At 45.0% G+C, this 22556-nt stretch overlaps 1 pseudogene; it reads right to left on the minus strand.

Annotated features, from left to right (window-relative positions):
* Window positions 1-18184: 18184 nt before the first annotated feature.
* LOC125147599 (heat shock protein beta-1-like) lies at window positions 18185-21850 on the minus strand (annotated as a pseudogene).
* Between the last annotated feature and the right edge of the window lie 706 nt (window positions 21851-22556).

Here is a 22556-nt window from a genome sequence, read left to right on the forward strand (position 1 = left end):
GGAGGCCAAAGCACTTTGTCTTAACCAGGTGATATACAGTCTCTTTCCACCCCGTCCATCAGGTCCTCTGACAACATCCAGATGTTATTACTAGGATGGAGGTGGGGGGTCCTCTACCATAAGCTGTTTGTCCTCCCTTCTCTCTGTCACTCAGCTGATCCAGGGAATCCACAACTGACACTTGGGGCAGAGAAAACGCAGGAATTGGGATCTGTAAGAAATGCTTATGAATAACCTGGGCTGGCATTTCTTCAAGTGACAACTCCAGCGTTTGGGTGGGTAGGAGATCTCCTCAGTGAACCCTCACCCCTCTGTATACTCCCCCACCCCCCGAGCCCATAGTCTGGGCAGTTGGGCAGCTCTGAAGATTGCCTGGGCTGAGGGGCCTCTCCCAGGAGAATGGGAAAGAATTCTTTCCTTTGTGTGACTTGCTTCATTATATGAGTGTTACTGACTCCCATGGTTGAAAAATGATCATTCCTTTATTGGGTTTTCCCAGCTCCAGGCAAAAGCTTTTGGAAGGCCAGGCTGTGCCTGGGAGGATTTAGTGGATTAAAGAATTCTGAAGTTGGGGAATTGTGGGGACCTGGCTGCGTTCCAGGACCACAGTGGTGCCCTGGTCACCTCCACAGCCCCTCCCCAGCACACATGATTCCCCGGGCACGTGGAGTCATACCTGCACAATTGGGACCCCATATCCAGCGGGGGCACATGCCCCAATTTGCTCTCTCCCTGCAAGGATGAGTGGAGAGTACGTGATGTTCCCATTCTAGAAAGAAGCAAGTTGATGGCTTGTGTCATCTCATCACAGGTTACTCCATGCGCAGGGCTTCGAACAGTGCATGGCAGAATGTCAGCCCTCCTCCCAAAGTGACCGCGGGCACCATTATCATCGTTAGCAGCTGGGCTGGGCAAGGAACCCGACTTGATAAGATTTTGGCACTAACCCTGACCAACTATCGAATGTGTACAGGGAAACTCACGCCAAGGCTTTTGAAAAGCACCCGCTGTGACACCCTTTTGTGTCCTCCGCAGGCGCAGTAGCCGAGCGAGTTACGCTAAGGCCGCCTGGCCAGAGAAACCCAGCCTCGCGGTGGTCAGGGCTACCCCAGGACACCTGAGCCCTAGCGGCCGCCTGGGTAAGGAGCTGCGGGCCGGGTTCCAGCCTAGGAGGACCTGGGCGGGGCCTGGGCTTGGCTCCGCCCGAGCGCGGCCCAGCCGGTGCTCCACCTGTGACCTGGATTCCTCAGTGCCAGGAGGGGGCGGAAGGCAGCGCCGCCGGGGTCCTCATCCTGGAGCGTGCAAATAAGGGTCTCTTGATTGGGAAAACTCCAAATCCTGGTATCGGTGCACAAAGCAGTCTTTTTAAAGCGAGTGGCCAGGGCTGTGTAATAATTTACCGCGTTTGTCTACGCACTCCTGCCTCTCTCTTTTAGACCTACAAATGTTTACCCTGTTCCCACCCAGGCCGAATGCCGGTTTGTTTATTAATCCCAGAGGTTTCAGCCGGTTTTCAAAGACACAGATCCGGGCCTAGAAGGAAGCTTCGAAACATTAACATTTCAAATGAAAGCGCTCCGGAGTTGTGGGGGAGGGGTGCGGAGTGGGGGCTGGTGCCTCGGCTGCTGGTACCAGGGGCTCCACTTTGCCTGGGGGCGGGACCCTATATTTACAAGACAGAAGGCGCCGCTTGGGGCCGCCTTTGTTGTGCGGATGACCTCGCGGGCACTTCCAAGACTGATCGATGGCCTGGGGGGGCTAAGCGGGCTGTCCGGCCGCGGCCCGGGGAGCGGATGTGGTGTGATGAGCAAAGGCCCATCCAGGAGCTGCACGGGGCCGGAGACCGCGTCGGGGACGCTTTCGCCCGAGCGCACCGGCTTTGCTGTCCCGCGCGGTGCTTGGGAGCGGTTGGGGGACTACCTAGCGGCGGCGGGATTGGCCCGTCCACCTCCACCTGGGCTTTGATCTCTTCACCCGAGGTTTCTGGCTTAGCTAGAACTGCTCCTGTCACCCGGCACCGCCGTTCCTCCTGCCCACTGAGTCCCATCGCGGTGCGGCCTATGACCCTCCAGGAAGGAAGCGTGGGTGCGAACCCGCGGTCGGGAGCTGGCCCTGGGCGCCCAAGGCCGCCTGGCGGCGCGTCACGAGCTGCCATGCCCATCCAGCTACGCTTCGCGCCATCCGGGCCTTTACATCCAGGTACATGATTCCTGAACATTTTGCCGCACTCAGGTCTCCAGCGGTCACTTCTGCGTTGCTTCCTCCGTCCCGCTGAAGCTGATGTACACAACAAACCGGATGCCTCGGGGCCCGGAGTCTTCTCTGCCCTCAAAACCCTTAGCGACCCCTAACAGAGAGCTCCTTGAAATTGTGGTTACATTTATAATTAGCTGTGCGCCCTTGGCCTCCCCAGGCCTTGGCTTCCCTCGCGACAGGGTCCGGGGTCTCCTCCAGAGAATGAATGTTTGCATGCGGGGTCTCCCGTACTCACCTCAGGCTGTGCATCCTCTCCTCCAGAATCACAGAGATACTTCCCAGAGGACCCCTGGGATTATGGAAAGGGAATGAGGTGCCAGTTTTGGTAAATTGAGGGCAATTTATACCAGTCCCCCCTCACCCCCCGCCAAGGGTTTTAGGAGGAAGCTCTGAGTTAGTGGCCACCGACTTCAGGCTCTGTTGATAAATTGCAAGGTCCTATCCCAGCCGGCTTTTGAGTTTTATTTCGCTCTGCCCAGAAACTGCAGTGGGTCTCCTGACATTGCAGAGACTCCACAGTAGTCTCAAACTTTGAGGAAAGGATGTGCTCTGTTAACTCGGTGCCCTGAAAAATACACGTGGTCTCCCAATTTCGCACCTGGCTTCAGGCTCCAGGCCATGAAATTTGTCCAGGTCCAGGTTTAAGAATCCTGTTCCAGAACCTTCCCAGGCTCCACTTATTAATCCTCCTTTCTCCTGCCAAGCTGGCTTACCTGTTATTCTCCAGCAGGTGTCTGGGCCATGCAGCTTCCATGTTTTTGTATAGCAGTCAGCTGCCTACAGGAATGCCCCCACTTGAAGTTCTTTCCCCACACTCTCCCCTGCAGCCAGGGGTCATCACCCCTCAACTGCTACAGGACTGGTTGAACCTTCTACCTGCAGCCTACTGCCTCCTAGCCTTTGTCTTCATTGGGTTTGTCTCAGTCCCCATGACTGACACCACTTGGGACAGGGCCTTGACTTCCCTCTTCTGTGTCCCCTCTCCACCCCTTTAGTCCAGCCCACTCTCAGAGTTTATCAGGTTGCACTGGTGACTTTTGGACCCATTTGATGACTTGACCTTCAAGATAATCTCCCAAGTGCCAAGGATGGTTCAGAACTTGCCAGAAGACACACAGAATAAGTTCTTTTTTTTTTTAAGTTTATTTTTTTTTTTTAGTAATCTGTGATACGGGGAACAAAGGCAAAAGGAAAATAAATTTCCTTACTACTTACAGCCCATTGACAAGTCCTTGAAATAAGCAGAGTGACCTTCCTCCAAGAAATCAGCTGCCTCCATGTTGACACTTTGCTAAGGGCAAAGGGCAATCTTAGCCTGACCCCCCAGAATCCTATGAGTCTACTTTAAACATATAAAAATTCCTTTGGAAGCTTCCTTTATCTCTATCTGGCAAGATGTATGTTGGCAATTATACTCCAAGCATATGGCCCACTGATACACATCTGAAGGGTCTAGGACCCATTTGATGACTTCACCTCCAAGATAATCTCCCTAATGCTGCTTTGGTGCCACCAAGGATGGTTCAGAAATCTCCAGAAAGCACACAGAATAAATCCCCCCTTTTTTTTTAAGTTTATTCATTCGAGGGAGGGAGAGAGAGGGTGGGAGGGGCAGAGAGAGAGGGAGAGAGAGAATCCCAAGCAGGCTCTGCGCTGTCAGCTCAGAGCCTGATGGGGGGCTCGAACTCAAGAACCATGAGATCATGACCTGAGCCAAAATCAAAAGTCAGACACTTAACCACCTGAACCACCCAGGTACCTACCCCCATTCTTTTAAGTTTATTTTTATTTATTTTGAGAGAGAGAGAGAGAGAGAAGCGTTTGCTCACGTGCATGTGTGCGCGCGCGCACACACACACACACACAAACACACACACACACAAGGTGGGGAGGGGGGCAGAGAGAGAGGGAGACAGAATACCAAGCAGTCACTGCACTGTCAGCACAGAGCCTGATGTGGAGCTCAAATTCATAAGCAGTGACATCGTGACCTGAGCCACCCAGAATAAATTCTTAAGCACCAGAAACTCTGCAGGATTCTTTTGCCTACAACAAGCAGCAGGGTTGGAGAACTATTTGGGGTGTCCCAAATTGAGGTCTCTGCTAATATTCTGTGGGCTGCTCTGAGCTCAGTGGAGTAAAACCACCAATAGGTGTTGATGGAGGACTACTGCGGGCCAGGCAACAGGTGGAGTGATAGAGGTATAAAGAGCCTGTGGTCTAGAAGATGTCAGCCATACTGTCTGCTCTCAAGCAGCAGTTCTTGAGCTTCTCTCCCCACTGAATTAGTTTCTCCTTCCTCTATGAACCTTTACTTTCCTCCTTGGGGCACTTACTCCACTATCGTCTGTTAGTTTTTTTGTTTTTTTGTTTTTTCTTATGTTCTATGTGTGTTTCTTTTTATTCTGGTTGATATTGATCTGAGTTCTTCAATTTGGTATTCCTAGCCCCTAGCACACTTTTTTTTTCTTTAAAAAATTTTTTTAATTTTAATTTTAATTTTTTAAAATTTACATCCAAATTATTTAGCATATAGTGCAACAATGATTTCAGGAGTAGATTCCTTAACGCCCCTTACCCATTTAACCCATCCCCCCTCCCACAACCCCTCCAGTAACCCTCAGTTTGTTCTCCATATTTATGAGTCTCTTCTGTTTTTTCCCTCCCTGTTTTTATATGATTTTTGTTTCCCTTCCCTTACGTTCATCTGTTTTGTCTCTTAAAGTCCTCATATGAATGAAGTCATATATTTGTCTTTCTCTGACTAGTTTCACTTCGCATAATACCCTCCAGTTTCATACACATAGTTGCAAATGGCAAGATTTCATTCTTTTTGATTGCCGAGTAATACTCCATTGTGTGTGTGTGTGTGTGTGTGTGTGTGTGTGTATATATATATATATATATATACCACATCTTCTTTATGCATTCATCCATTGATGGACGTTTGGGCTCTTTCCATACTTTGGCTGTTGTTGATAGTGCTGCTATAAACATGGGGGTGCATGTGTCCCTTTGAAACAGCACCCCTGTATCCCTTGGATAAATGCCCAGTAGTGCAATTGCTGGGTTGTAGGGTAGTTCTATTTTTAGTTTTGTGAGGAACCTCCATACTGTTTTCCAGAGTGGCTGCACCAGCTTGCATTCCCATCATTTGTTAGTTTTATCAGGACTCACAAGAGCCAGACTGGTACCCACCTAACGGAAGGCCACCAAACAGGTGATGGTCAGGATAGCCTCCCACCCTGACTCTCAAAAGACATCAAGGAAAGAGACAGGATTCCAAAGCTAGGCACTGGTCGATCTGGGGTGGTTGGCCCTGGGGACTCTAACATGTGTTTTTAAATTTGGTTTTGTTTGTTTGTTTGTTTGTTTGTTTGTTTTTGGTGTAGCAGGATATAAAAATTATACCTAGCTCTCAGACCTTGGTTTCAAATACCATTCTGCAATAAAAGGAACCAGAGACTCCTGGAGAAATGGCTGATTGCAGGACTGGGGCAAGAAATGTGTAAGACTGTGTAACTGAACCAATGTGAGTTCATTCCTGGGTGAGTCTGAAATCACACCAGGTTGAGTTGTTGCACAAAGAAAACTTTTTTTTAATGTTTATTTTTGAGGAGGGGGGCAGAGAAAGAGGGGAACAGAAGATCCGACACAGGCTCCGCTCTGACACCAGAGGGCCCAACACGTAGCTGTAACTCCCAAACCGCAAGATCATGACTTGAGCTGAAGTTGGACACTCAACTGACTGAGGCACGCTGGTGCCCCAGAAAACTTTTATTTGCAGCAATTAAGATCACAGGGAATGGCTTCCAAAGCTGACACTGCTTGAGCAAGGGTGGGTAAGTTCCTTTTATTTAGGGTTAGGATGAATATTTAGACAGGGAAGCCTTGTCATAGGGTAAAGGCAGGCATAGGGGTTGCACATGCGCCTTAAGGAAACTTGCCTATACACCTTGTACGTTATGTAAATGTTGCTCTTTGGGCAGAGATTTTAGCACTATAATGAGATAAAGGTAATTGTCAGTCATTCTGCAGGTCACTCTACGGTCCATCTACACAGGTATGAGCCAAGGGTTAAGTTCAAATTGGTCTGGGTGGTTTGGGCTGGCTGGAGGTCTTGTCAGGGCAGTCGCTGTGACTCAGAGGGCAGTTTGCTTTCCATTTGCCTGAGTTAAGAGGAAAGCCAGAAAGAAGAGTTTAAGGGAAAATGTGGGACAAAGGTCAGTGAGGACAAGCAGGTGGACAGTGCAGGTCAGGTCTTGGGGTCTAGCTGGTGACAGTAAGCCTGGAGTATCCCCTAGTGCCAGAAAGGAAGTACTGAAAAATGAACAAAACCCCACCAATGCTGGACGTGTCCGAGGGACACAGACGCCAACTGAAAGAGCTCCTGATGGCTAAAACTGGAGGAACCCGAGTGATATGAATAGCGCTGGATTATATATAACCCAAAATATAAAATAAATATCCATGAGTCATGCTGATATAAACAATTGAAAAAATAAATACATGGAAAAGAAGAGACAAATCTTCCATGCAGAAGAATTCCAAATAATGTATGTTGCTGGTATGAGTAGGATAAATCTTGCAATTATTTTTCTGTGCAATGCTGCTCCTGGGTTTCAGCTGTAATCTGACCTTTGGACATGCTGGGTTTTATCTCTAGTTCGGTGTGTAGTTCTCAGTCTTGGCTGCAAGTTAGAACCTCTTTGGGAGCTGCTAAGACCCAAATTAAATTGCACCACAGACCAATTAAGTAAAAAATTCTGGGCATGGCCAAATGTCCATCGATGGATGAATGGATAAAGAAGATGTGGTATATATATATATATATATATATATATACACACATACGTATATATATATATACGTATATATATATACGTATATATATATATATATATATATATATATATATATATATATATTTGGCATGGCCAAATGTCCATCGATGGATGAATGGATAAAGAAGATGTGGTATATATATATATATATATATATATATATATACACACATACGTATATATATATATACGTATATATATATACGTATATATATATATATATATATATATACGTATATATATATATAATGAAGTATTCAGTATATAATTCAATTATATACTATTATATATATTATACTAATACTAATACTAATATATTATACTAATACTAATACTAATATATTATATTCAATTCAGTATATAATGAAGTATATACGTATATATATATATAATGAAGTATTACTCGGCCATGAAAAAGATTGAAATCTTGCCATTTGCAACTACGTGGATGGAACTAGAGGGTATCATACTAAGCAGAATTAGCCAGTCAGAGAAAGACAAATATATGACTTCATTCGTATGAGAAATTTAAGATACAAAACAGATGAACATAAGGGAAGGGAAGCAAAAATAATATAAAAACAGGGAAGGGCACAAAACAGAAAAGACTCTTAAATATGGAGAACAAACAGAGGGTTGCTGGATGCGTTGAAGGAGGGGGTATGGGCTAAATGGGCAAGGGGCATTAAGGAATCTACTCCTGAAATCATTGTTGCACTATATGCTAACTAACTTGGATGTAAATTAAAAAATAAATAAGTTATTTAAAAAAATTAAAATTAGGGGCGCCTGGGTGGCTCAGTCGGTTAAGCGGCCGACTTCAGCTCAGGTCATGATCTCACGGTCCGTGAGTTCGAGTCCCGCGTCGGGCTCTGTGCTGACAGCTCGGAGCCTGGAGCCTGTTTCAGATTCTGTGTCTCCCTCTCGCTGACCCTCCCCCATTCATGCTCTGTCTCTCTCTGTCTCAAAAATAAATAAACGTTAAAAAAAATTAAAAAAAATTAAAATTAAAATTAACAAAAGATCTGGGCCTGCAATCCAGAGATCCAGTAGGTTTTAAGATTCCCCAGGTGGTTCCAATGTGCAACCAAGGTTGACAGCCACAGTTCCAGGGGTAGGCCTGGAGCCAGTACCAGTGAGATTGGCCTCCTTTTGCAGGTGACTGGCTCCAGGGTCTCTGAAGGGGTCTTCAGGCATGAGGTGACTCCTCAGACATACCAGGCTGAGTGTGGTTAGGAGTACTGTAAACCTTACTGAACTTGTAAGAATCCTGTTCTCTCATCACTGCCTTAACTTGCACCCAAGAAATGGTAAGCCTATGAATTCAACTGATACTGTAATTTTATCAAATTACTGTTCAAACATTGGGTCTGCTTTTTGTCTCCCTCATCCTGTGACTACAAGAGGTTAGCGATTATTTTAGCACAATCATAGAAAGTCCCTGGGTTGTTCCTTAGATTAAGAATTTACAGCATTTTCCTTCTTTCTCTTTCTTTTTAACCTTGACACAATCTCAGACTTCTTTTTTGTTTGTTTCTTTTCCAGAACCATTTGAGAATAAGTTGCTGACATGATCATCCTATAATACTAGAATTCAGGCTCTCTCAACCAGGGTTCCTCAGCTGGATGACAGAAGAGGAGAAAATGATTTGAGTGACTATTCCAGTTCTCCCACGGATGTTATACGATTAGCAGCATTATGCTAAGGAGAGAGTTAATGCATATTATATTTGGAATGCCTTCAGATACTAGGGCTTACTTCTCTCATAGAAAATTAAATGTGGGAGCGCTTGGATGGCTCACTCAGTTAAGTGCGTGACTCTTGATTTTTGGCTCCAATCTCACAGTTCGTGAGTTCGAGCCCCACATTGGGCTCTGTGCTGACCCACAGAGCCTGCTTGAGATTCACTCTCTGCCCCTCCCCCACTCTCTCGCTCTCTCTCGAAATAAACTTTGGAAGAAAAAAAAATGATGGAAAGATGGGTAGATAGATAGACATACAGAGAGACAGGGTGTGTGTGTGTGTGTGTGTGTGTGTGTGTGTGTGTGTGTTTCCTACTGCTATCCAAGGAGCCTGGAAGAGCAGAGTCCTAATAGCAATGAGCACACATAGCACCCAGAAATACCACTTCCCCTAAAAGGATCCAGTGTTCTATAGAGAAATGGCAGATTCCAGGCTTAGAGCAGGAAACATACAAGATGAGCCCAAAACATTTTTTAAAATTTTTTAATGTTTATTTTTGAGAGAAAGAGAGAGAAAGTGGGGGAAAGGCAAAGAGAGGGAGACACGGAATCTGTAGTGGGCTCCAGGCTCTGAACAGAGCCTGATGTGGGGCTTAAACCCACGAACTGTGAGATCATGACCTGAGCCAAAGTCGGACACTTAACCAACAGCCTCTCAGGAACCTCCCAAAACATCTTTGTAAACCAGAAAGCAAAGACTTGATCAAGAATGTTGGGAACATGTCAAACAGACCTATGAGCCAGTATGAAGGGGCTCCAGTGATCAAATCTGGGACAATTTGAGCCAGTCAAAATAAAAAATCACATTAAGAAAATATATCCCATTGAAATAAAATAGGAAAGCACAAGTCTATACGATATGCATTGATAAATGAGTAAATTGATGAGGAACGGGGTACTTACAGAATTTCAAAATATCCACCAAATACTTATTAATTTCAAAGGGAAAACAGTGCTTTACAGTGGGAAGCAGACACCCACGAACCGTGAGATAATGACCTGAACCTAAATCAAGAGCCGGTCGGTTAACCAACTGAGTCACCCAGGCACCCCCATCTTTTCATCTTGAGAGCTGTGAGTTCACACTCATACCTACAGTTCCCAATCCAACGTCACAGGATTTATGTTATTTTTTTCTTTCCCTATTTGTAACTCACTCTTCTGACAGTGAGAAGCCTGGCTCCAATTATCCTTAATATATTTACTTATGTGATCAATCCCCTGTATGCAAACCATCTTCCAGCACTACTCCCACCCCCACATGAGCACAGATGCCTTCCTCAAATACACTTGGACTCCAACTCCCCCACGCCAGTCTGTCTTTCCCACATGGATGCCTTCTTCATCCTGCTCAGGCTCTGAAAACCCATGCCACTCTTCCCTTGTATGTATATGCCCTCCTCACTCTGCTCAGGGTCTGGGACACCACAACCAAGCTGTCCCTCCATATCTTTTGTAAATTTAAAATAGATCTGCAAATTCTTTGATATTCTCCCTTCAGAAGGTGTAACCTATTTACCCCTTCCTTGACTATGGGTTGGATTTAGCAACTCACTTTTTTTTTTTTTTGAATGTTAATTTATTTATTGATAGAGAGAAGGAGGGAGAAAGACAGCACATGTGGGAAGGGGCAGATAGAGAGGGAGAGAATCCCAAGCAGGCTCCACACCACTGTCAGCATGGAGCCCAATGTGGGGCTCGAACCCAGGAGATGTGAGATCATGACCTGAGCCAAATCAAGAGTCAGATGCTCGGGCACCTGGGTGGTTCAACTGGTTGAGCATCCGACTTTGGTTCAAGTCATTATCTTGAAGTTCCCTGTGTCAGGCTCTGTGTTGATAGCTCAGAGCCTGGAACCTGCTTCAGATTCTTTGTCTCCCTCTCTCTTTGCCCTTTCCCCCACTCTCAAAAATAAATATACATTAAAAAAAATTTTTTTAAAGAGTCAAATGCTTAACTGATGCCATATGACTGTCTAAGCTAGTTCATTTTTTAAAAGATCTCTTCTTCCTGGCTCACTCTCTGGGATCACTGGCTCTCAGGGAAGCCGGTTGCCATCCATTTTGTAAAGCTACTCAATAGTCCTGCGGAGGGAGTCATGTGTGGATAGGCCACATAGAAAGAAATCAGCTTGTTAGCGTTGACTTTCAGGCATGAAGTGAGCCACCATAGAAGCAGATCCTCAAGCCTCAGCCAGGACTTCAGATTATTTTAGCCCTCAGCTGTCAATTCTGCCAGGCTAGGCCCTAGACATTGCGGAACAGAGACAAGCCAGAGAATTCAAGTCTGAATTCTCAACTCACAGAACCTGTGAGATAGTAAATGATGATTGTTCTAACCTACTAGGTTTGAGGGTAATTTCCAATGCAGCAGGAGAGAGTACGCTTCATTACCCTGCTCAGGTTGTGACATCCTCACTGAGCTACCCATCTGCAGTGCTGTCCTTCTCACCCTTCTCAGTCTCTGACACCTATGCCAGGCCACCCTCCTCCACAAATGCTCTCCTTATCCATTCAGTCACCAGTACCCCACTCTGTGCCACCAACACTCCTTCCACTCCAGGTACAAATGTCTTCCTTCCTCTGTCCTACCTCATGCCTTTAGGATTGAATTTTCCAGCAATGTAAGGGAAGAGATGAGATGAGAAGAGAAGAGAAGAGAAGAGAAGAGTAAAAATAAATAGAAGTAGAAGAGGTATAAAAAGTTATGACCTTGTGCTTCTCAATCACCTTCCTTCAACTGTCCAGCAGAGTCCAAACCAATGGCATCACCCGCAGTCCTTGAATTCCTTCTTTCCTCTATGATGTTTTCTGATGTCAGTCACTAGGAGCCCCAGAGCCTTGCCTCAGTGGATATTTCATTACAGGTGACCCTATGCAATAGTTAAGTCAGTGATTTCATCACCGCATGACAGAACCTGCAAGTTCCCATCCCTAAATAATTACTGTTAGTTATCTATTGGTGCATAACAAATTACTCTACAATTTAAGGTATCGAAACAACACATACTTATTATCTCACAGTGTCTGTGGGTCAGCATCTGGGCACAGTTTATCTGTATCTTCTATGTCAGTGTCTCTCTCAAGGTGGCAATCAAGGTATCAGTCAAGGCTGTGGGATTATCTGAAAGTTGACTCAAGAAGGATCTATGTTCAAGGTCTCTTACCTGGTTGCAGACAGGATTCAGTTCCTTATGAACTGTTGATTAGTTCCTTGCCATTTGGACCTCTCTAACACGACAGCTTGCTTCATTAAAGCATGCAAAAATAGAAGGTCATGGGGCAAGATGGATGTCACAGTCACAGTCTTTTGTAACTTAATCATCCCATCACTTTTGCATATTCTATTTGTTAGAAGCAAGTCACTAGATCTGGATCATACACTAGCTTAAATACAGGAGGGGAGGAGCTTTGGGAACAATCTTAAAGTTTTTTATTTATGTTTATTTATTTTTGAGAGACAGAGGCAGAGTGTGAGTAGGGGAGGGGCAGAGGGAGAGGGAAACACAGAATCTGAAGCAGGCTCCAGGCTCTGAGCTGTCAGCACAGAACCCAATGCAGGGCTCCAATCCACGAACCGTGAGATCATAACCTGAGCCGAAGTGGGACTTAATTGACTGAGCCACCCAGGTGCTCCTAAAAACTGGAGCTTAATACTATGAAGCCATTGTTTGAAAAGCAGGATATCTATATTTGCTCATTTGGAAAATTGTCAACAATACATTACTAAGTGAGAAAAGCAAATTCTAGAACATGAACCTGTTCTGAACAAAAATTCAGTTACATTTAATTCCAAGAAGTTATCAACTTTTCAAGTATCCAGGAACAAAATCCAGCACAACACCATAATGGGGAAAAAATAAAACTTGGACATTTTTATTTTATTTTATTTTTAAAGTAGGCTTCACAGGGGCATCTGGGTGGCTCAGTTGACCGAGCCACTGACCCTTGATTTCTGCTCAGGTCATGATCCCAGGATCAGAGTCATGGAATTGAGCCCCACACAGGGCTCAGCGCTGAGCATGGAGCCTGCTTAAGATTCTCTCCCTCTTGACCTCTGCCCCTCTGCCTTGCTTGTGCTTGCTCTCTCTCTCTAAAATAAAAAATGATAATAATAATAATAATAATAATAATAAAGTAGACTCCACACCCAACGGTGCTTGAATCATGACCCTGAGATCGTGCTCCAGCAACTGAGCCAGCCAGGCACTTCAAATTTGGAGTTTTGGGGTTTTTTGTTTGTTTGTTTTTTTATATGAGTTCAAAAACTCATAACCCTGAGATCAAGAGTTGAATGCTTTACCAACTGAGCCAGCCAGGTGCTCCAAACTTGGAAAATTTTTAAAGAGAATTAAATAATATCCCAGAACACATTGGACAGCCCAAAGAGAATCAGTATTGAGGGTTCTACCCCTTCTATGCAGAAGGAACTTTATTGGTTTTCTCTGCTATGTCGCACATTATCTCAAAACTTAGTGACTTAAAATGATGGCAACAATTTTATTATTATCTCTCCCTGTGCCTGTTGACGGGGTTCAGCAGGCAATTCCCAATGGCATCTCTCGTGTAGTTGTAGTCAAACCATGGCTGGGGCCTGAGTCTTTCTCATGGCTGGAACCTCAGCGAGCGTTTCAGCTGGCTCACCTGTCTGTTGCCTGGCATCTGGATTTCGTCTCATGAATGTCCTAAGAGGAGACAGGCAGACAGAAGCTGATCTGCTTTTATGACCCAGCCTTGAAACTCATGGCACATCACTTCTCTATTCTACTGGTTGAAAGCAAATTACTAGGGGCAGCCTGTATTCATGGGAAGGGGAATTAGACTCCATTCCTGATGGAGAGAATCTTCAAGAATTTGTGGACATATTTTAAAAACCACCACAAGAGTCATTAAAGGAGACTGCTCTGGGCTCTGCAAGCAAAGGCTTCCTGGGCAAACACAATGGCAGCTGAATGATGGGGAGGGCACACACCAACTTCAGGAGACACAGAAGTGGTGATGGGCCCTGGACATGCAGTGGTGTAGGGCACAGAGCAGAAGAAGTCCATCTGCTGTGCCCAGCACTGGACCTCATCCCGGGTGCCTGATTTGCCCATTACTCAAGTAGGCCCCTTCCTGGGCAGTGAAGTCTGACCTGGCAAAGGACTCAGACAGACCTGTTTCCCAGCCCAGTTATGCTGCTACTATCTCTCAAACTTGGATAAGCTACCCCCTATCTGTAGGGGTTATATCAGCCAGAGTCCTAGCAGAAAACAGATGACACACTCAACTGAGTAATCTGAGGAGAGTTTAATAAAAAGACTGTTTACAAAGGTGTGAATAAGGTGTAGAGTAACCACTGGGGGATTGTGCAGTACTCTCTGACTGGGGACTAGGGACTAGGAACAATAGGGCTGTCTGTCACCTCCCCTGGGCCTGAAGGACAAAACCTGGAGACAGAGAGGCTGTGTGGAGGGCTACCCTACAGGCAGTGGAACCATGGGTGGCAGGACAAAGCCAGCCAGTGGGAGTTCTGCAGTGGGAACTGGGAACAAACTTGTCACGTGCTCTCTCTCCTGTGTAGTGCCTCCTGCAGGTGCACCCAACTGGCCAAACCCAAGGGGAAGCCCCAGGAGTTGTGCGCTGGCTAATTCTGTCTTGACAGCTCAGCCTCTGGGGCACACAATGGTTGGAGAGGGGTGGGAAGCTGATCTGGAGGGGCAAATAGAAGATGCCAGTCACAGAGATTAAATGGAAAAATGAATGAAAACTGGCCCAGAGAAGACACTCTGTAGCCCTAAGTTCCAATACTCTGTTCAAAAGATGTAGAAAAGGTGGCGTTTCCAATTCACCGGGTTCTACCTTGCATTAAAATGCATTTGTGTTGGGGTGCCTGGGTGGCTCAGTCGGTTGAGTGTCTGACTCTTGATTTAGGCTCAGGTCGTGATCTCACGGTTTGTGAGTTCAAGCCCCTTAATCAGGCTCTGCATACCGAGCCTGCTTGGAATTCTCCCTCTGCCTCTTCCCTGCTTGAGCTCACAAGCGCGCGCGCTCTCTCTCTCTCTCTCTCTCTCAAATTAAAAAAAAAATTAAAAATCCATATGAGTGTGTCCTAACACAAAGCATTTAAATAAATGAATGTTGGTTGTTTCCCCATAAGGAGGAAAGGCAAACATAGCCTGCTTGAGGCATATCACAGCCTTTAGCAGCATCTAGTGGTGGTTTAATGCATGGAAAAATGTAGGATTCAGGATATCCCTATCAAGCCATTACAAACCTCAATAATAGTTTCCATCCAAATTTCATGAATTATTCAGGCTTCCCAGAATTTGGACACCACAGTTTAAATCAAAACTTCCTTGGAACCCATCTAAAGATGTAACCAGGCAAAAAGCACTGGCAGAAGATTCAGAATAAATTTCATAATCATAGTGAGATGTGCTGCCTGACAAAAATAAAAACTGATGGGGGCTCCTGGGTGGCTTAGTTGGTTAAGCGTCTGACTCAGGACCGTTTGGCTCAGGTCAGGATCTCATGGTTCATGAGTTGGAGCCCTGCATTGGGCTCTGTGTTGACAGCTCAGAGCCTGGAGCCTGCTTCAGATTCTGTGTCTCCCTCTCTCTCTGACCCTCCCCCACTCTCTCTCTCTCTCAAAAAATAAACATTAAAAATAAACAAAGAATAAATAAATAAAAACTGATGGAGAAGAGACCTCTCCACTCCCATGTTCATTGCACAACAGCCAAGTTATGGAAACCTAAGCATCGCTGAATGGGAGAATGGATAAAGAAGATATGGTAGATCATATGACGGAATATTTTTCTGGCAGAAGAAAGAAGGAAATCCTGCCATTTGTGACGATATGGATGAAACTTGGCAACAGTATACCAAGTAAGATAAGTCAGACAGAGGAAGACAAATCTTGTATGAGATCTCTCATATGTAGAATCTAAAACAAACAAAGTCAAAAAGACAGGGGCTGAGTTACCTGGGTGGCTCAGTCTGTTGACCCTTGGTTTAGGCTCAGGTCATCATCCCAGGGTCGTGGGATCGAGCCCCATGTTGGGTTCTGCACTAAATTCCATTTAGCTCATTGCCCCACCCATTTCCCCTCCAGCAACCCTTAGTTTGTTCTCTGTACTTAAGAGTCTCTTATGGTTTGCCTAATTCTCATTTTTTTAATTGAGATATAGTTGACATGTAACGTGGTGTAAGTTTAAGCTGTACAACATATTGATTTGATGCATTTATATTGCAACATGACTGTCACTGTAGTGTTAGTATCTCTGTCATGCCACACAATTATCGTTTCTTCTACTGATGGGAACAATTAGGATCTAACCTCTTAGCAAGTTTAATGTTTACAATATGTGATACAGTTTCGTTGTCTGTAATCACTGTACTGTGTCTTAGACCTCCAGGAAACACTTACCTACTATTGCAAGCATGTACCCGTAAGCAATATCTCTCCCATTCTCCATCCTCAGCTCCTTTCTTAAAAAAATTTTTTTTTAATTTAAAAGACATTTTCTAAGAGAGAGAGGTGAGTGCATGTGCACACAAGCGGGGAAGGGGCAGAGAGAGAGGGAGAGAGAGAATCCCAAGCAGTCTGTGCACTGTCAGTGCAGAGCCCGACGTGGGCCTCAAAGTCATAAACTGAGATCATGACCTGAGCTGAAATCCAGAGTCAGATGCTTAATTGAGTCTCCCAGGAGCCACATATTCTGCTTTGTTAAAACAAATGTGCTTGGGTCTCAGAAGGGTCAGAATGTGGAGTAAAAAACTCAGATTGGACAGGCTTGGCTATGCATCCCTTGTTTAGTGAGGTTATGCATTAAAAGTAATTAGGCCACAACGAGGGCACCTGGGTAGCTCAGTCAGCAAAGCTTCTGACTCTTGATTTGGGCTCAGGTCATGATCTCACGGTTCATGAGTTTGAGCCCCCATCAGGCCCTCTCCTGACAGTGTGAAGCCTGCATGGGATTCTCTCTCTCCCTCAATCTCCGCCCTCCCCCACTGGTTCTTTCTGTCTCAAAACAAATAAACTTTTTAAAAAAGAAAGAAAAGTCATTATACCACAACGAGATACCACTTCATACCCTTTGGGATGACTATTATTAAAAAATGAAAGATAAGTACTGGTGGGGATGTGGAGAATGTGGAACACTTGTATGTTACTGGTAGGAATACAAAAAAAGATGCAGTTGCTGTGGAAAACAGTACGTGGTTCCTCCAAAAGTTAAATATAGAATTACCATATGATCCGGCAATCCCACTTCTGGGCGTGTACCCAAAAGAACTGAAAGCAGGAACTCGAACAGATATCTGTACCCCAACACTCACAGCAGCATTCTTCACAACAGCCAAAAAGTGGAACCAACCCAAGTGTCCGTCAACAGACAAACAGGTTAACCAGTAGTGATGGATGTACAATGAAATATTATTCAGCCTTAAAGAAGAGATTCTGATACATGCTATAACATGGATGAAGCTTTGAAAACATTATGTCAAGTGAAATAAGCCAGATTTTAAAAACCGAAATATGACTCCACTTATATGAGGGCTGTAGAATAAGCAAAATTATAGAGACAGAAAATAGAACAGAGGTACCAGGTTTGGAGGGAGGGAAGAATGTGGGGTTAGTGCACCGTGGGTTGTTTAGAATGATGAAAAAGTTCTGTAAATGGAGATGGCTGAACAACATTATGACTGCACTTAATGTCACTTAAGTGTATACATAAAAATGGTTAAAATGATAACACATTTGTACCGTGTCTTTTACCACAATAAAAAAGATGTATAGATCCAAATGAAAGAAAAAAAGCAGTTATAAATCGCTTTATTGAAGTTTTATTGGGGTTTTCAGAGGAGTGAAATTAGATGCATGTTTTTAATTCACTTCTCTATCTGCTCAGTGAACATGTGTTAAATGAATAAATGAGTCACATCTAAAAGAAGTTTCTTTGGATAGACCCAGAGAAGCAATCACACATACCTTCACCCCCGAAGGCCTTTGTCCCATCCATCTGTCTTTTGAATTCAGAAGCAGCATACGAACTCATGATCATTATTTTAAAAAAATCATACAACTTCAAATTGTAACCATGTGCCAGAATGTTCACTCTCACAGTTTCTCTATGCTACCTTACCCTCAAGTTTTTACCTCCAATCGCCAATTGGCTAATACCATCACATGTGTACCAGTCAACGCTCCCAGCAAGCTTCAGATCCAGCCTAACCCAGGACCCAGGTCCAGCAGCGTCTTCTTAGGAAAGCCACCCACCCCCACCCCCCACTGCTGCCCTGTAACACACACACAAACACACACACACACACACACACACACACACACACACACACTTCTAAGATTTATGGGACTGTTTTACCCTCTTCTCTATTTCTTTTCCATCAGAGGTATAGGCTTGAGATCCTGGCTAGGTTGTCAGTTCCCTTATTTCCTCTGGTTTCCAGGTAGAGAACCCCTAATGCAATCCAGAATCAGATTCTTCAAGCAACAGAAACCAATTCTGACAGATTTAAGGAAAATGGAATGTATAGAATGAAACTAGGGAGATTTGGAGACACTGACCTGGAAAATAGGCAGGTCCAAGGGAGGCTATGCAGTCAGAGATGCAGCAAAATTTTATGCTGTAAAATGAAACCAGAGATGTAAAGTGAGGCCACTGACGAATCTGTTTGGTCTGTCAGCATGGGACGAAGGATATCACCATTGGACCTACTGTTAACCCTGGACGCTACTAACATTGGTTTCAGGATACTGTCACTGTCCCAGGACACAGATGGTGGCTTTGCTATTGGTGATGACCTAGAAAGGATTCTTCATACCATTAGCTCTTATTTCAGGTTCTGGGGAGGATGCAGCTAATTATCTCTGACCCTGTGTCCTAGGAGCCTATGCCCTATGTGCAAAGGCAGAGGGAAAAGCGAGTATCTGGCCATTATGGCTTCTGTAGTGGAAAATGATCATCTCTGCCTTCCACCAAGAGCCATAGGCAAGTTCATATGCTTGGCATCCTTAAAAGAAAGAAAGCTCCATTTTACCCATCTTCACCTAGATTTTTTTGCAGCCTCTGTGATACTGGGCTAGTCACTGCCCCGGCATCACATTTCCTTGCAGTGTACCACAGAGTTCCAGAAGATTTAAAGAAAAAAATTTTTAAAAATCAACTGGAGGATGACCTCTGACATTGGCAATGAATAACGCTTGCTTGAATGGAGATGACTGTGTGTGTGAGTAAAATAAGTTTATCACATCCTCACTAGATTTGATGATGCCATTGTTGCTGGGTTTTTCATAATTCATTTTTTCATAAAGGTAATACTTGCTTCAAATGTCAAAACAATATTAAAAGGTCTGTGCTTAGAAGTCTTGGTTGCACTTATACCCCCAGCCAGCTCATTACCTCCCCACCTGCCATCTATAGAGAACCACTTTTATTCACATATTGTGAATCCTTCCAGTCTTTATTTATGTAAATAGAAGTACATATAAGATGTCGTGTATAGCATGATGACTATAATTAATAATACTGTTTTGCAGGGGTGTCTGGGTGGCTCAGTTGGTTAGATGTCCAACTCTTTTTTCTAATTTTTTTTTTTAACGTTTATTTTTGAGAGAGAGAGACAGAACATGAACGGGGGAGGATCAGAGAGAGGGAGACACAGAATCTGAAACAGGCTCCAGTCTCTGAGCTGTAAGCACAGAGCCCGATGCGAGGCTCGAATTCACGGACCGCAAGATCACCACCTGAGCCAAAGTCTGCCGCTTAACCGACTGAGCCACCCAGGCGCCCCGATGTCCAACTCTTGATTTCGGCTCAGGTCATGATGTCACGGTTGTGGGATCAAGCCCTGCGTTGGGCTCCATGCTGAATGTGGAGCCTGCTTAAGATTCTTCCCCCTCAGGGTGCCTGGGTGGTTCAGTCGGTTAAGTGTCTGACTCTTGATCTCTGCTCAAGCTATGATCTTGCAGTTGGTGAGTTCAAGCCCTGCATCAGGCTCTGCACTGATGGTGCATGGAGCCTGCTTGAGATTCTGTCTCTCCTTCTCTCTGCCTGCTCCTTCTGCTATCTCTCTCTCAAAATAAATAAATATAAAAAAATAAAAAAAAAAGATCCCTCCCTCTCTCCTTGTGCCCCTCTCCTCTGTTCATGCATTCTCTCTCTTTAAAAAATAAAAAAAAATTAAAAATACTGTATTGCATATTCAGAAGTTGTTCAGAGAGTAGATTTTAGAAGTTCCTATCATAAAAAACCTGTTTTATAACTATGTGTGGTGATGGATGTTAACTAGACTTACCGTGGTGATCATTTTGCAATATGTACAAATATTGAGTCGTTATGTTGTACACCTGAAACTAATATAATATGTCAATTATACCTCAATAAAAAGTGAATATAGATAAGTTTCTATTATTCATGAAGTTGTATACATCAAATTTGTACAGCTTTTTTTTATGTCAATTATACCTCAATAAAGTGGCTTAAAAACATATTTTTTCTTATTTCTCTCTCTTTCTTACAAAAACAGGTAGCATGCTATTTACACTATTCTGTTTCTGCCTTTTCTTTTTCATTTTTTAAAATTGAGGTATAATTGACATAGTTGGCGTATAATTAGTTTCAGTTAACATCTGTCACCAACACAAATTCTGTGTGTGTGATGACAACTTTTTTTTAAAGTTTATTTATTTATTTTGCGAGAGAGAGAGAGAGCGGGGGGGGGGGGGGGGGGCAGAGAGAGGGAGAGAGAATCCCAAGCAGGTTCCACACTGTAAGTACGGAGCCCCATGCAGGCTCCAACTCACCAACTGTGACGTCAACTTGAGCCCAAACCAAGAGTCAGATGCTTACCCCACTGAGTGACCCAGGCACCCCAAGAATGGGAAAATTTAAATCCATCCCAAAGCTAGCCCATCATAAAAGTTTAATGAGCTGTATAGTTTTCCAGGGTTTCAATGTATATATAGATTTCTATTTTTATATAGAAGGATTCATTGGGAACCTACTAGATTTTCATCTTTTTTTTTTTTTTTTTAACTTGACAATACTTGGAGGACATATTGGCTACATCAAGAGGTATGGATCTACCTTATCCTTTTTCATAGCTTCGTGGGCTATTGTATGGTTAACCAAAAGTTGAACCAATGTACTCTTTTTTGAGGGTGTGGTGGGCGTGGGGAGTTGCTTCGAACTTTGACAAAAACAGAAGGTAAAGTATGAAAAGAGCTTACGGGTTGGCAGGTGGGGATGGTCAGAGGTGGCTACTGAGGGGGAGGGTGTACAGCAAGGCTAAGGCCTTCACTTGGCTCCAGGCTTCTCGGCTTCCCAGCTTCTGGGGCCTCAAGCTGGCTGGTCATCGAGGCCCCCACGGCGAGCCTGCCCTCAGGGGACAGAGAGGAGGAGACCAGGGTGGGGTCCACACCAGGGGGCAGCGTGTGTTTTTGAGCGAAGCCCGGGGAGAAGCAGCCATGGCCGTCCTACCTCTCTTCGAGCTTGCCAGTGATCTTCCATCCACTACGCATTCCTCGCTCTCGACCGTCGGCTCCTCGGAGGCGGAGCGGTTGACTTCCAAGGACACGCGCCAGCGGTCTGCGGCTGCGAGATCTTCCAGACGCCGCCGCTGAGCTAACCGGCCGAGCCCGGGGCCGCCGGCGGGCGCGGCCCCCGCGGCGGGGCCCTAGACCGCGGCCACGGGCAGCGAGCGCACGTAGAACGGCCACCCGCTGTGGCCGAACCGCTGCGCTCACTCCCCGGGCAGCCCCGGCCGCCCGCAGGCCTGGTGGGAGAGGCGGTTGTGGGCCGAGCCCCGGTCGCGGAAAGGGTCTGAGCTGGGGCTCCGCAGGAGGGAGAAGGGCACTCGTCGCTCGGTCGGGCTGGCTCAGCTCCGCGCGTCTGGTGGAGGCTTGGAGGAGTCCCAATCTACTCTCTTGCTGGACTTTCCCCCAGTTTTCCTATAATAAATTTCCGGTAGTAAATAATGCTACAACGAAAATCCTTGTACGTCCATTTTAGTTGGGCAGATGTTTCCATAGGATACATTTGGAGAAGTGGAATTGCTTGATCAAAGAGTATACAGATTTGAAACATTTTTAAATTATTATTTTTTTTAATGTTTATTTATTTTTGAAAGAGAGAGAGACAAAGTGCCAGCAGGGGAGGGTAAGGGCGGGGCGGGGGGGGGGGGGGGGGGAGACGCAGAATCCAAAGCAGGCTTCAGGCTCTGAGCTGTCAGCACAGAGCCCTAAGCAGGGCTCACACTCACAATCTGCGAGATCATGACCTGTGCAGAAACCAAGAGTCAGACCCTTAACGGTGGGAGCCACCCAGGTGCCCCTGAAATTATTCTTAGTCGTATAAAATTATATGCATAGTCCTAGAAGGTGAGGGATAGTTTCACTAACACTGGGCATTTCTTAACTTTTTATGAATTGTATTTTTCTTTTTCTTTTTAATGCTTATTTATTTTGACAGAGAGAGAGAGAGAGAGAGAGAGAGAGAGAGAACGAGCAGGGAAGGAGCAGAGAGAGGGGAGAGAGAGAATCCCAAGCACGCTCTGTACAGAGCCCAAGGTTGGAGTCCACCTCCTGAACAGGTGAGATGGTGATCTGAGCAGAAATCAAGAGTCAGCCACTTAACTGACTGAGCTACCCAGGCAACCCTGAATTATATTTTTTCATGTTTTTTGCCCATTTTTCAATTAGGGTGCTTGTCTT

The sequence above is a fragment of the Prionailurus viverrinus genome, chromosome D2 (assembly GCF_022837055.1).
Source record: "Prionailurus viverrinus isolate Anna chromosome D2, UM_Priviv_1.0, whole genome shotgun sequence".
Lineage (NCBI taxonomy): Eukaryota > Metazoa > Chordata > Mammalia > Carnivora > Felidae > Prionailurus > Prionailurus viverrinus.